Below are 13,898 nucleotides of genomic sequence, written 5' to 3' on the forward strand. Positions count from 1 at the left end.
GGCGGAGAAATATATATATATATATATATATATATATATATATATATATATATATATACGCGCACACACACACATATATATAAACGTATTCTCCGTTGAGATATTGCAGCCGCTGCTGTGTCCAGGCCCAGGAGCCTTAGCACTGTGCTGTGATGTCACTCAATACCACTGACATCACTAGGTGTAAACAACATCTCTCCTTTGCTGTGTATGTGACTATGGAGCTGTTTGGTGATGTCGTCTATTATGGCCTTCATAGAAGCAACAGGAGATTGTTGCATCCATCTAGAACCCTCAGAACTACAGTGCTATGATGTCACTCACTTCCACAGGCCTTGCAGAGTGTAAACAACAACAACCCAGCTTTGTCGTGTATGTAACCATAGGGATTGTGATGTCACCTAGAACCTTCACAGCAGCGACAGCTTTATGAGGAGCATCAGCACTGCTCTGCCTGAGCAGAACCATCACCGCCATAGGTTGTCAAATAACCCGGATTTAACCCACACAGGTAAGTCCAATGGGGTGCAGGCATGTCCTCTATGCTTACAGCTTCCCGTGGGTGTTGGTTTGATACCGTTTGGGGACAGCCAAGGAGGCATCTGCAGGCAACAAAGGTAGGTGTGTGCTTGTGTGTGTGTTTCCTATGCAGATCCTAAGCCCAGTGTCACATGCAAGTAGGAGGAGTAAGAAGGGTTCCTGGCAAATCCGGGTTATGGATTGCATTTAAAAAGGCCCCGTGGGAGTGCAATGGGCCCCTGTCTTGCTGCTTAGCAATAATGGTATGGGTTTAGGTTCTGCTGTGTGTACTGGTGGTTGACTGCCCCCCAGCCCAGAGTGTGCATGGAAAATTGTCTGGCAGCCTCCCTGACAGCAAGCAGTGATAGTGCCCATGAAGGGGACCTTGTTGGGCCCGCCCCTTTCACGGTTATCGCTTCTCGGCCTTTTGGCTAAGATCAAGTGTAGTATCTGTTCTTATCAGTTTAATATCTGATACGTCCCCTATCTGGGGACCATATATTAAATGGATTTTTGAGAACGGGGGCCGATTTCGAAGCTTGCTTCCGTCGCCCTATGCATTGACCCGATATGGCAGTATCTTCGGGTACAGTGCACCACCCCCTTACAGGGTTAAAAAGAAAGATTCCTACTTTCATTGCTACCTGCTTGCTGGCTAGCCAGCTAGCCAGCCCTGTGGGCCTTGCTGCTGCTGCTGCTGCTGCAGCCAAAAAACAAAAGGTGGTGCTGCTGCTGCTTCTGCTGCTTCTGCTTGTGTCTGGCCGCTGTTGGAGCGTCCAGGCACAGGACTTCTGCTGCTGCTGACTAAATGGCCTCCTTAATTGGATCATTTGAGTAGCCAGCACACCTGTGCAGGTAGGGCATGACATGATAGGCAGCTGCCTTGATAGCGGGTGGGTGCTGAATGTTCCTAATTGACAAAATAAGATTAATGCTTATGAAGAAATATAAAATCTCATCCCTTCCCCAATATCGCGCCACACCCCTACCCCTTAATTCCCTGGTTGAACTTGATGGACATATGTCTTTTTTCGACCGTACTAACTATGTAACTATGTAACATAACATGGGGGGGTCTCCTGGCTGTTCACACAGGTGTGTCATTGCTGTACATTGACCATGCATTGCTTCTGTGGTATTGCAAAGGCAAAGACAAATGCTTCCAGCCATCCATTGCACTAATGGATTGGTCATCAGCTGGCTGTCTATGTCCCGCATCAATATAGACCAAAGTACAGAGGGTTAGGCTATGCTATAGTGCACCTACCTGATGCATCAGAAGGTGCGAGGCCCTTGCTAAATTCTGTGCACAGACTTTGAGATCTATGCTTTAGACTGTATCTAAACCTGCTCCAACATGGACTGACATTCTGGCCTACTTTCAGCCGATGCGACTTGTCTGTCGCTGAACAGTCGCTTTTTATGTATTCAGCACCTATGTATAATGTTGTAAAAATGCTCTAGAAGCTAAAGTCGCAGAAATGTCACACATATTTGGCCTGCAACTTTCTGTGCGACAAATTCAGACAGGAAAAATCAGTATAAATCCTTAGAAAATTATCCCCCAGTGTCTCCATCTGCTGGCGGTATTGAATAAGCATTGCTGCACTGATGGGGTATGCATTAGACGAAAAAAAAGAAGAAAAAGAAGAATAATACGCCCAGAAAAGAGGCGAAAAGGAGAAAAACGTAAAAAAACGTGAAAAAAAAGTAAGAGGAAGAGAAGGGAAAAAAAGGTGGAAATGGGTTTAAAAGTGATTTCGGCGGAGAAATATATATATATATATATATATATATATATATATATATATATATATATATACGCGCACACACACACATATATATAAACGTATTCTCCGTTGAGATATTGCAGCCGCTGCTGTGTCCAGGCCCAGGAGCCTTAGCACTGTGCTGTGATGTCACTCAATACCACTGACATCACTAGGTGTAAACAACATCTCTCCTTTGCTGTGTATGTGACTATGGAGCTGTTTGGTGATGTCGTCTATTATGGCCTTCATAGAAGCAACAGGAGATTGTTGCATCCATCTAGAACCCTCAGAACTACAGTGCTATGATGTCACTCACTTCCACAGGCCTTGCAGAGTGTAAACAACAACAACCCAGCTTTGTCGTGTATGTAACCATAGGGATTGTGATGTCACCTAGAACCTTCACAGCAGCGACAGCTTTATGAGGAGCATCAGCACTGCTCTGCCTGAGCAGAACCATCACCGCCATAGGTTGTCAAATAACCCGGATTTAACCCACACAGGTAAGTCCAATGGGGTGCAGGCATGTCCTCTATGCTTACAGCTTCCCGTGGGTGTTGGTTTGATACCGTTTGGGGACAGCCAAGGAGGCATCTGCAGGCAACAAAGGTAGGTGTGTGCTTGTGTGTGTGTTTCCTATGCAGATCCTAAGCCCAGTGTCACATGCAAGTAGGAGGAGTAAGAAGGGTTCCTGGCAAATCCGGGTTATGGATTGCATTTAAAAAGGCCCCGTGGGAGTGCAATGGGCCCCTGTCTTGCTGCTTAGCAATAATGGTATGGGTTTAGGTTCTGCTGTGTGTACTGGTGGTTGACTGCCCCCCAGCCCAGAGTGTGCATGGAAAATTGTCTGGCAGCCTCCCTGACAGCAAGCAGTGATAGTGCCCATGAAGGGGACCTTGTTGGGCCCGCCCCTTTCACGGTTATCGCTTCTCGGCCTTTTGGCTAAGATCAAGTGTAGTATCTGTTCTTATCAGTTTAATATCTGATACGTCCCCTATCTGGGGACCATATATTAAATGGATTTTTGAGAACGGGGGCCGATTTCGAAGCTTGCTTCCGTCGCCCTATGCATTGACCCGATATGGCAGTATCTTCGGGTACAGTGCACCACCCCCTTACAGGGTTAAAAAGAAAGATTCCTACTTTCATTGCTACCTGCTTGCTGGCTAGCCAGCTAGCCAGCCCTGTGGGCCTTGCTGCTGCTGCTGCTGCTGCTGCAGCCAAAAAACAAAAGGTGGTGCTGCTGCTGCTTCTGCTGCTTCTGCTTGTGTCTGGCCGCTGTTGGAGCGTCCAGGCACAGGACTTCTGCTGCTGCTGACTAAATGGCCTCCTTAATTGGATCATTTGAGTAGCCAGCACACCTGTGCAGGTAGGGCATGACATGATAGGCAGCTGCCTTGATAGCGGGTGGGTGCTGAATGTTCCTAATTGACAAAATAAGATTAATGCTTATGAAGAAATATAAAATCTCATCCATTCCCCAATATCGCGCCACACCCCTACCCCTTAATTCCCTGGTTGAACTTGATGGACATATGTCTTTTTTCGACCGTACTAACTATGTAACTATGTAACATAACATGGGGGGGTCTCCTGGCTGTTCACACAGGTGTGTCATTGCTGTACATTGACCATGCATTGCTTCTGTGGTATTGCAAAGGCAAAGACAAATGCTTCCAGCCATCCATTGCACTAATGGATTGGTCATCAGCTGGCTGTCTATGTCCCGCATCAATATAGACCAAAGTACAGAGGGTTAGGCTATGCTATAGTGCACCTACCTGATGCATCAGAAGGTGCGAGGCCCTTGCTAAATTCTGTGCACAGACTTTGAGATCTATGCTTTAGACTGTATCTAAACCTGCTCCAACATGGACTGACATTCTGGCCTACTTTCAGCCGATGCGACTTGTCTGTCGCTGAACAGTCGCTTTTTATGTATTCAGCACCTATGTATAATGTTGTAAAAATGCTCTAGAAGCTAAAGTCGCAGAAATGTCACACATATTTGGCCTGCAACTTTCTGTGCGACAAATTCAGACAGGAAAAATCAGTATAAATCCTTAGAAAATTATCCCCCAGTGTCTCCATCTGCTGGCGGTATTGAATAAGCATTGCTGCACTGATGGGGTATGCATTAGACGAAAAAAAAGAAGAAAAAGAAGAATAATACGCCCAGAAAAGAGGCGAAAAGGAGAAAAACGTAAAAAAACGTGAAAAAAAAGTAAGAGGAAGAGAAGGGAAAAAAAGGTGGAAATGGGTTTAAAAGTGATTTCGGCGGAGAAATATATATATATATATATATATATATATATATATATATATATATACGCGCACACACACACATATATATAAACGTATTCTCCGTTGAGATATTGCAGCCGCTGCTGTGTCCAGGCCCAGGAGCCTTAGCACTGTGCTGTGATGTCACTCAATACCACTGACATCACTAGGTGTAAACAACATCTCTCCTTTGCTGTGTATGTGACTATGGAGCTGTTTGGTGATGTCGTCTATTATGGCCTTCATAGAAGCAACAGGAGATTGTTGCATCCATCTAGAACCCTCAGAACTACAGTGCTATGATGTCACTCACTTCCACAGGCCTTGCAGAGTGTAAACAACAACAACCCAGCTTTGTCGTGTATGTAACCATAGGGATTGTGATGTCACCTAGAACCTTCACAGCAGCGACAGCTTTATGAGGAGCATCAGCACTGCTCTGCCTGAGCAGAACCATCACCGCCATAGGTTGTCAAATAACCCGGATTTAACCCACACAGGTAAGTCCAATGGGGTGCAGGCATGTCCTCTATGCTTACAGCTTCCCGTGGGTGTTGGTTTGATACCGTTTGGGGACAGCCAAGGAGGCATCTGCAGGCAACAAAGGTAGGTGTGTGCTTGTGTGTGTGTTTCCTATGCAGATCCTAAGCCCAGTGTCACATGCAAGTAGGAGGAGTAAGAAGGGTTCCTGGCAAATCCGGGTTATGGATTGCATTTAAAAAGGCCCCGTGGGAGTGCAATGGGCCCCTGTCTTGCTGCTTAGCAATAATGGTATGGGTTTAGGTTCTGCTGTGTGTACTGGTGGTTGACTGCCCCCCAGCCCAGAGTGTGCATGGAAAATTGTCTGGCAGCCTCCCTGACAGCAAGCAGTGATAGTGCCCATGAAGGGGACCTTGTTGGGCCCGCCCCTTTCACGGTTATCGCTTCTCGGCCTTTTGGCTAAGATCAAGTGTAGTATCTGTTCTTATCAGTTTAATATCTGATACGTCCCCTATCTGGGGACCATATATTAAATGGATTTTTGAGAACGGGGGCCGATTTCGAAGCTTGCTTCCGTCGCCCTATGCATTGACCCGATATGGCAGTATCTTCGGGTACAGTGCACCACCCCCTTACAGGGTTAAAAAGAAAGATTCCTACTTTCATTGCTACCTGCTTGCTGGCTAGCCAGCTAGCCAGCCCTGTGGGCCTTGCTGCTGCTGCTGCTGCAGCCAAAAAACAAAAGGTGGTGCTGCTGCTGCTTCTGCTGCTTCTGCTTGTGTCTGGCCGCTGTTGGAGCGTCCAGGCACAGGACTTCTGCTGCTGCTGACTAAATGGCCTCCTTAATTGGATCATTTGAGTAGCCAGCACACCTGTGCAGGTAGGGCATGACATGATAGGCAGCTGCCTTGATAGCGGGTGGGTGCTGAATGTTCCTAATTGACAAAATAAGATTAATGCTTATGAAGAAATATAAAATCTCATCCCTTCCCCAATATCGCGCCACACCCCTACCCCTTAATTCCCTGGTTGAACTTGATGGACATATGTCTTTTTTCGACCGTACTAACTATGTAACTATGTAACATAACATGGGGGGGTCTCCTGGCTGTTCACACAGGTGTGTCATTGCTGTACATTGACCATGCATTGCTTCTGTGGTATTGCAAAGGCAAAGACAAATGCTTCCAGCCATCCATTGCACTAATGGATTGGTCATCAGCTGGCTGTCTATGTCCCGCATCAATATAGACCAAAGTACAGAGGGTTAGGCTATGCTATAGTGCACCTACCTGATGCATCAGAAGGTGCGAGGCCCTTGCTAAATTCTGTGCACAGACTTTGAGATCTATGCTTTAGACTGTATCTAAACCTGCTCCAACATGGACTGACATTCTGGCCTACTTTCAGCCGATGCGACTTGTCTGTCGCTGAACAGTCGCTTTTTATGTATTCAGCACCTATGTATAATGTTGTAAAAATGCTCTAGAAGCTAAAGTCGCAGAAATGTCACACATATTTGGCCTGCAACTTTCTGTGCGACAAATTCAGACAGGAAAAATCAGTATAAATCCTTAGAAAATTATCCCCCAGTGTCTCCATCTGCTGGCGGTATTGAATAAGCATTGCTGCACTGATGGGGTATGCATTAGACGAAAAAAAAGAAGAAAAAGAAGAATAATACGCCCAGAAAAGAGGCGAAAAGGAGAAAAACGTAAAAAAACGTGAAAAAAAAGTAAGAGGAAGAGAAGGGAAAAAAAGGTGGAAATGGGTTTAAAAGTGATTTCGGCGGAGAAATATATATATATATATATATATATATATATATATATATATACGCGCACACACACACATATATATAAACGTATTCTCCGTTGAGATATTGCAGCCGCTGCTGTGTCCAGGCCCAGGAGCCTTAGCACTGTGCTGTGATGTCACTCAATACCACTGACATCACTAGGTGTAAACAACATCTCTCCTTTGCTGTGTATGTGACTATGGAGCTGTTTGGTGATGTCGTCTATTATGGCCTTCATAGAAGCAACAGGAGATTGTTGCATCCATCTAGAACCCTCAGAACTACAGTGCTATGATGTCACTCACTTCCACAGGCCTTGCAGAGTGTAAACAACAACAACCCAGCTTTGTCGTGTATGTAACCATAGGGATTGTGATGTCACCTAGAACCTTCACAGCAGCGACAGCTTTATGAGGAGCATCAGCACTGCTCTGCCTGAGCAGAACCATCACCGCCATAGGTTGTCAAATAACCCGGATTTAACCCACACAGGTAAGTCCAATGGGGTGCAGGCATGTCCTCTATGCTTACAGCTTCCCGTGGGTGTTGGTTTGATACCGTTTGGGGACAGCCAAGGAGGCATCTGCAGGCAACAAAGGTAGGTGTGTGCTTGTGTGTGTGTTTCCTATGCAGATCCTAAGCCCAGTGTCACATGCAAGTAGGAGGAGTAAGAAGGGTTCCTGGCAAATCCGGGTTATGGATTGCATTTAAAAAGGCCCCGTGGGAGTGCAATGGGCCCCTGTCTTGCTGCTTAGCAATAATGGTATGGGTTTAGGTTCTGCTGTGTGTACTGGTGGTTGACTGCCCCCCAGCCCAGAGTGTGCATGGAAAATTGTCTGGCAGCCTCCCTGACAGCAAGCAGTGATAGTGCCCATGAAGGGGACCTTGTTGGGCCCGCCCCTTTCACGGTTATCGCTTCTCGGCCTTTTGGCTAAGATCAAGTGTAGTATCTGTTCTTATCAGTTTAATATCTGATACGTCCCCTATCTGGGGACCATATATTAAATGGATTTTTGAGAACGGGGGCCGATTTCGAAGCTTGCTTCCGTCGCCCTATGCATTGACCCGATATGGCAGTATCTTCGGGTACAGTGCACCACCCCCTTACAGGGTTAAAAAGAAAGATTCCTACTTTCATTGCTACCTGCTTGCTGGCTAGCCAGCTAGCCAGCCCTGTGGGCCTTGCTGCTGCTGCTGCTGCTGCTGCAGCCAAAAAACAAAAGGTGGTGCTGCTGCTGCTTCTGCTGCTTCTGCTTGTGTCTGGCCGCTGTTGGAGCGTCCAGGCACAGGACTTCTGCTGCTGCTGACTAAATGGCCTCCTTAATTGGATCATTTGAGTAGCCAGCACACCTGTGCAGGTAGGGCATGACATGATAGGCAGCTGCCTTGATAGCGGGTGGGTGCTGAATGTTCCTAATTGACAAAATAAGATTAATGCTTATGAAGAAATATAAAATCTCATCCCTTCCCCAATATCGCGCCACACCCCTACCCCTTAATTCCCTGGTTGAACTTGATGGACATATGTCTTTTTTCGACCGTACTAACTATGTAACTATGTAACATAACATGGGGGGGTCTCCTGGCTGTTCACACAGGTGTGTCATTGCTGTACATTGACCATGCATTGCTTCTGTGGTATTGCAAAGGCAAAGACAAATGCTTCCAGCCATCCATTGCACTAATGGATTGGTCATCAGCTGGCTGTCTATGTCCCGCATCAATATAGACCAAAGTACAGAGGGTTAGGCTATGCTATAGTGCACCTACCTGATGCATCAGAAGGTGCGAGGCCCTTGCTAAATTCTGTGCACAGACTTTGAGATCTATGCTTTAGACTGTATCTAAACCTGCTCCAACATGGACTGACATTCTGGCCTACTTTCAGCCGATGCGACTTGTCTGTCGCTGAACAGTCGCTTTTTATGTATTCAGCACCTATGTATAATGTTGTAAAAATGCTCTAGAAGCTAAAGTCGCAGAAATGTCACACATATTTGGCCTGCAACTTTCTGTGCGACAAATTCAGACAGGAAAAATCAGTATAAATCCTTAGAAAATTATCCCCCAGTGTCTCCATCTGCTGGCGGTATTGAATAAGCATTGCTGCACTGATGGGGTATGCATTAGACGAAAAAAAAGAAGAAAAAGAAGAATAATACGCCCAGAAAAGAGGCGAAAAGGAGAAAAACGTAAAAAAACGTGAAAAAAAAGTAAGAGGAAGAGAAGGGAAAAAAAGGTGGAAATGGGTTTAAAAGTGATTTCGGCGGAGAATATATATATATATATATATATATATATATATATATATATACGCGCACACACACACATATATATAAACGTATTCTCCGTTGAGATATTGCAGCCGCTGCTGTGTCCAGGCCCAGGAGCCTTAGCACTGTGCTGTGATGTCACTCAATACCACTGACATCACTAGGTGTAAACAACATCTCTCCTTTGCTGTGTATGTGACTATGGAGCTGTTTGGTGATGTCGTCTATTATGGCCTTCATAGAAGCAACAGGAGATTGTTGCATCCATCTAGAACCCTCAGAACTACAGTGCTATGATGTCACTCACTTCCACAGGCCTTGCAGAGTGTAAACAACAACAACCCAGCTTTGTCGTGTATGTAACCATAGGGATTGTGATGTCACCTAGAACCTTCACAGCAGCGACAGCTTTATGAGGAGCATCAGCACTGCTCTGCCTGAGCAGAACCATCACCGCCATAGGTTGTCAAATAACCCGGATTTAACCCACACAGGTAAGTCCAATGGGGTGCAGGCATGTCCTCTATGCTTACAGCTTCCCGTGGGTGTTGGTTTGATACCGTTTGGGGACAGCCAAGGAGGCATCTGCAGGCAACAAAGGTAGGTGTGTGCTTGTGTGTGTGTTTCCTATGCAGATCCTAAGCCCAGTGTCACATGCAAGTAGGAGGAGTAAGAAGGGTTCCTGGCAAATCCGGGTTATGGATTGCATTTAAAAAGGCCCCGTGGGAGTGCAATGGGCCCCTGTCTTGCTGCTTAGCAATAATGGTATGGGTTTAGGTTCTGCTGTGTGTACTGGTGGTTGACTGCCCCCCAGCCCAGAGTGTGCATGGAAAATTGTCTGGCAGCCTCCCTGACAGCAAGCAGTGATAGTGCCCATGAAGGGGACCTTGTTGGGCCCGCCCCTTTCACGGTTATCGCTTCTCGGCCTTTTGGCTAAGATCAAGTGTAGTATCTGTTCTTATCAGTTTAATATCTGATACGTCCCCTATCTGGGGACCATATATTAAATGGATTTTTGAGAACGGGGGCCGATTTCGAAGCTTGCTTCCGTCGCCCTATGCATTGACCCGATATGGCAGTATCTTCGGGTACAGTGCACCACCCCCTTACAGGGTTAAAAAGAAAGATTCCTACTTTCATTGCTACCTGCTTGCTGGCTAGCCAGCTAGCCAGCCCTGTGGGCCTTGCTGCTGCTGCTGCTGCTGCTGCAGCCAAAAAACAAAAGGTGGTGCTGCTGCTGCTTCTGCTGCTTCTGCTTGTGTCTGGCCGCTGTTGGAGCGTCCAGGCACAGGACTTCTGCTGCTGCTGACTAAATGGCCTCCTTAATTGGATCATTTGAGTAGCCAGCACACCTGTGCAGGTAGGGCATGACATGATAGGCAGCTGCCTTGATAGCGGGTGGGTGCTGAATGTTCCTAATTGACAAAATAAGATTAATGCTTATGAAGAAATATAAAATCTCATCCCTTCCCCAATATCGCGCCACACCCCTACCCCTTAATTCCCTGGTTGAACTTGATGGACATATGTCTTTTTTCGACCGTACTAACTATGTAACTATGTAACATAACATGGGGGGGTCTCCTGGCTGTTCACACAGGTGTGTCATTGCTGTACATTGACCATGCATTGCTTCTGTGGTATTGCAAAGGCAAAGACAAATGCTTCCAGCCATCCATTGCACTAATGGATTGGTCATCAGCTGGCTGTCTATGTCCCGCATCAATATAGACCAAAGTACAGAGGGTTAGGCTATGCTATAGTGCACCTACCTGATGCATCAGAAGGTGCGAGGCCCTTGCTAAATTCTGTGCACAGACTTTGAGATCTATGCTTTAGACTGTATCTAAACCTGCTCCAACATGGACTGACATTCTGGCCTACTTTCAGCCGATGCGACTTGTCTGTCGCTGAACAGTCGCTTTTTATGTATTCAGCACCTATGTATAATGTTGTAAAAATGCTCTAGAAGCTAAAGTCGCAGAAATGTCACACATATTTGGCCTGCAACTTTCTGTGCGACAAATTCAGACAGGAAAAATCAGTATAAATCCTTAGAAAATTATCCCCCAGTGTCTCCATCTGCTGGCGGTATTGAATAAGCATTGCTGCACTGATGGGGTATGCATTAGACGAAAAAAAAGAAGAAAAAGAAGAATAATACGCCCAGAAAAGAGGCGAAAAGGAGAAAAACGTAAAAAAACGTGAAAAAAAAGTAAGAGGAAGAGAAGGGAAAAAAAGGTGGAAATGGGTTTAAAAGTGATTTCGGCGGAGAAATATATATATATATATATATATATATATATATATATATATATATACGCGCACACACACACATATATATAAACGTATTCTCCGTTGAGATATTGCAGCCGCTGCTGTGTCCAGGCCCAGGAGCCTTAGCACTGTGCTGTGATGTCACTTAATACCACTGACATCACTAGGTGTAAACAACATCTCTCCTTTGCTGTGTATGTGACTATGGAGCTGTTTGGTGATGTCGTCTATTATGGCCTTCATAGAAGCAACAGGAGATTGTTGCATCCATCTAGAACCCTCAGAACTACAGTGCTATGATGTCACTCACTTCCACAGGCCTTGCAGAGTGTAAACAACAACAACCCAGCTTTGTCGTGTATGTAACCATAGGGATTGTGATGTCACCTAGAACCTTCACAGCAGCGACAGCTTTATGAGGAGCATCAGCACTGCTCTGCCTGAGCAGAACCATCACCGCCATAGGTTGTCAAATAACCCGGATTTAACCCACACAGGTAAGTCCAATGGGGTGCAGGCATGTCCTCTATGCTTACAGCTTCCCGTGGGTGTTGGTTTGATACCGTTTGGGGACAGCCAAGGAGGCATCTGCAGGCAACAAAGGTAGGTGTGTGCTTGTGTGTGTGTTTCCTATGCAGATCCTAAGCCCAGTGTCACATGCAAGTAGGAGGAGTAAGAAGGGTTCCTGGCAAATCCGGGTTATGGATTGCATTTAAAAAGGCCCCGTGGGAGTGCAATGGGCCCCTGTCTTGCTGCTTAGCAATAATGGTATGGGTTTAGGTTCTGCTGTGTGTACTGGTGGTTGACTGCCCCCCAGCCCAGAGTGTGCATGGAAAATTGTCTGGCAGCCTCCCTGACAGCAAGCAGTGATAGTGCCCATGAAGGGGACCTTGTTGGGCCCGCCCCTTTCACGGTTATCGCTTCTCGGCCTTTTGGCTAAGATCAAGTGTAGTATCTGTTCTTATCAGTTTAATATCTGATACGTCCCCTATCTGGGGACCATATATTAAATGGATTTTTGAGAACGGGGGCCGATTTCGAAGCTTGCTTCCGTCGCCCTATGCATTGACCCGATATGGCAGTATCTTCGGGTACAGTGCACCACCCCCTTACAGGGTTAAAAAGAAAGATTCCTACTTTCATTGCTACCTGCTTGCTGGCTAGCCAGCTAGCCAGCCTTGTGGGCCTTGCTGCTGCTGCTGCTGCTGCTGCAGCCAAAAAACAAAAGGTGGTGCTGCTGCTGCTTCTGCTGCTTCTGCTTGTGTCTGGCCGCTGTTGGAGCGTCCAGGCACAGGACTTCTGCTGCTGCTGACTAAATGGCCTCCTTAATTGGATCATTTGAGTAGCCAGCACACCTGTGCAGGTAGGGCATGACATGATAGGCAGCTGCCTTGATAGCGGGTGGGTGCTGAATGTTCCTAATTGACAAAATAAGATTAATGCTTATGAAGAAATATAAAATCTCATCCCTTCCCCAATATCGCGCCACACCCCTACCCCTTAATTCCCTGGTTGAACTTGATGGACATATGTCTTTTTTCGACCGTACTAACTATGTAACTATGTAACATAACATGGGGGGGTCTCCTGGCTGTTCACACAGGTGTGTCATTGCTGTACATTGACCATGCATTGCTTCTGTGGTATTGCAAAGGCAAAGACAAATGCTTCCAGCCATCCATTGCACTAATGGATTGGTCATCAGCTGGCTGTCTATGTCCCGCATCAATATAGACCAAAGTACAGAGGGTTAGGCTATGCTATAGTGCACCTACCTGATGCATCAGAAGGTGCGAGGCCCTTGCTAAATTCTGTGCACAGACTTTGAGATCTATGCTTTAGACTGTATCTAAACCTGCTCCAACATGGACTGACATTCTGGCCTACTTTCAGCCGATGCGACTTGTCTGTCGCTGAACAGTCGCTTTTTATGTATTCAGCACCTATGTATAATGTTGTAAAAATGCTCTAGAAGCTAAAGTCGCAGAAATGTCACACATATTTGGCCTGCAACTTTCTGTGCGACAAATTCAGACAGGAAAAATCAGTATAAATCCTTAGAAAATTATCCCCCAGTGTCTCCATCTGCTGGCGGTATTGAATAAGCATTGCTGCACTGATGGGGTATGCATTAGACGAAAAAAAAGAAGAAAAAGAAGAATAATACGCCCAGAAAAGAGGCGAAAAGGAGAAAAACGTAAAAAAACGTGAAAAAAAAGTAAGAGGAAGAGAAGGGAAAAAAAGGTGGAAATGGGTTTAAAAGTGATTTCGGCGGAGAAATATATATATATATATATATATATATATATATATATATATATATATATACGCGCACACACACACATATATATAAACGTATTCTCCGTTGAGATATTGCAGCCGCTGCTGTGTCCAGGCCCAGGAGCCTTAGCACTGTGCTGTGATGTCACTCAATACCACTGACATCACTAGGTGTAAACAACATCTCTCCTTTGCTGTGTATGTGACTATGGAGCT

At 45.9% G+C, this 13,898-nt stretch overlaps 6 non-coding genes across 6 annotated transcripts; all 6 read left to right on the top strand.

The window, feature by feature from the left end:
• The first annotated feature begins 930 nt into the window (after positions 1-930).
• Positions 931-1,121, top strand: LOC130316919 (U2 spliceosomal RNA). The gene has a single exon (XR_008864124.1). It is a non-coding gene; the product is annotated as a U2 spliceosomal RNA (small nuclear RNA).
• A 2,092-nt stretch (positions 1,122-3,213) lies between these two features.
• LOC130316931 (U2 spliceosomal RNA) lies at positions 3,214-3,404 on the top strand. Its single transcript, XR_008864135.1, has one exon. It is a non-coding gene; the product is annotated as a U2 spliceosomal RNA (small nuclear RNA).
• Positions 3,405-5,493: 2,089 nt separating this feature from the next.
• Positions 5,494-5,684, top strand: LOC130316943 (U2 spliceosomal RNA). The gene has a single exon (XR_008864146.1). It is a non-coding gene; the product is annotated as a U2 spliceosomal RNA (small nuclear RNA).
• A 2,079-nt stretch (positions 5,685-7,763) lies between these two features.
• On the top strand, positions 7,764-7,954 carry LOC130316957 (U2 spliceosomal RNA). Its single transcript, XR_008864158.1, has one exon. It is a non-coding gene; the product is annotated as a U2 spliceosomal RNA (small nuclear RNA).
• Positions 7,955-10,038: 2,084 nt separating this feature from the next.
• Positions 10,039-10,229, top strand: LOC130316969 (U2 spliceosomal RNA). Its single transcript, XR_008864169.1, has one exon. It is a non-coding gene; the product is annotated as a U2 spliceosomal RNA (small nuclear RNA).
• Positions 10,230-12,318: 2,089 nt separating this feature from the next.
• On the top strand, positions 12,319-12,509 carry LOC130316981 (U2 spliceosomal RNA). The gene has a single exon (XR_008864180.1). It is a non-coding gene; the product is annotated as a U2 spliceosomal RNA (small nuclear RNA).
• The last annotated feature ends 1,389 nt before the right edge of the window (positions 12,510-13,898 follow it).

This window comes from Hyla sarda, unplaced genomic scaffold, assembly GCF_029499605.1.
Source record: "Hyla sarda isolate aHylSar1 unplaced genomic scaffold, aHylSar1.hap1 scaffold_197, whole genome shotgun sequence".
Taxonomy (NCBI): domain Eukaryota; kingdom Metazoa; phylum Chordata; class Amphibia; order Anura; family Hylidae; genus Hyla; species Hyla sarda.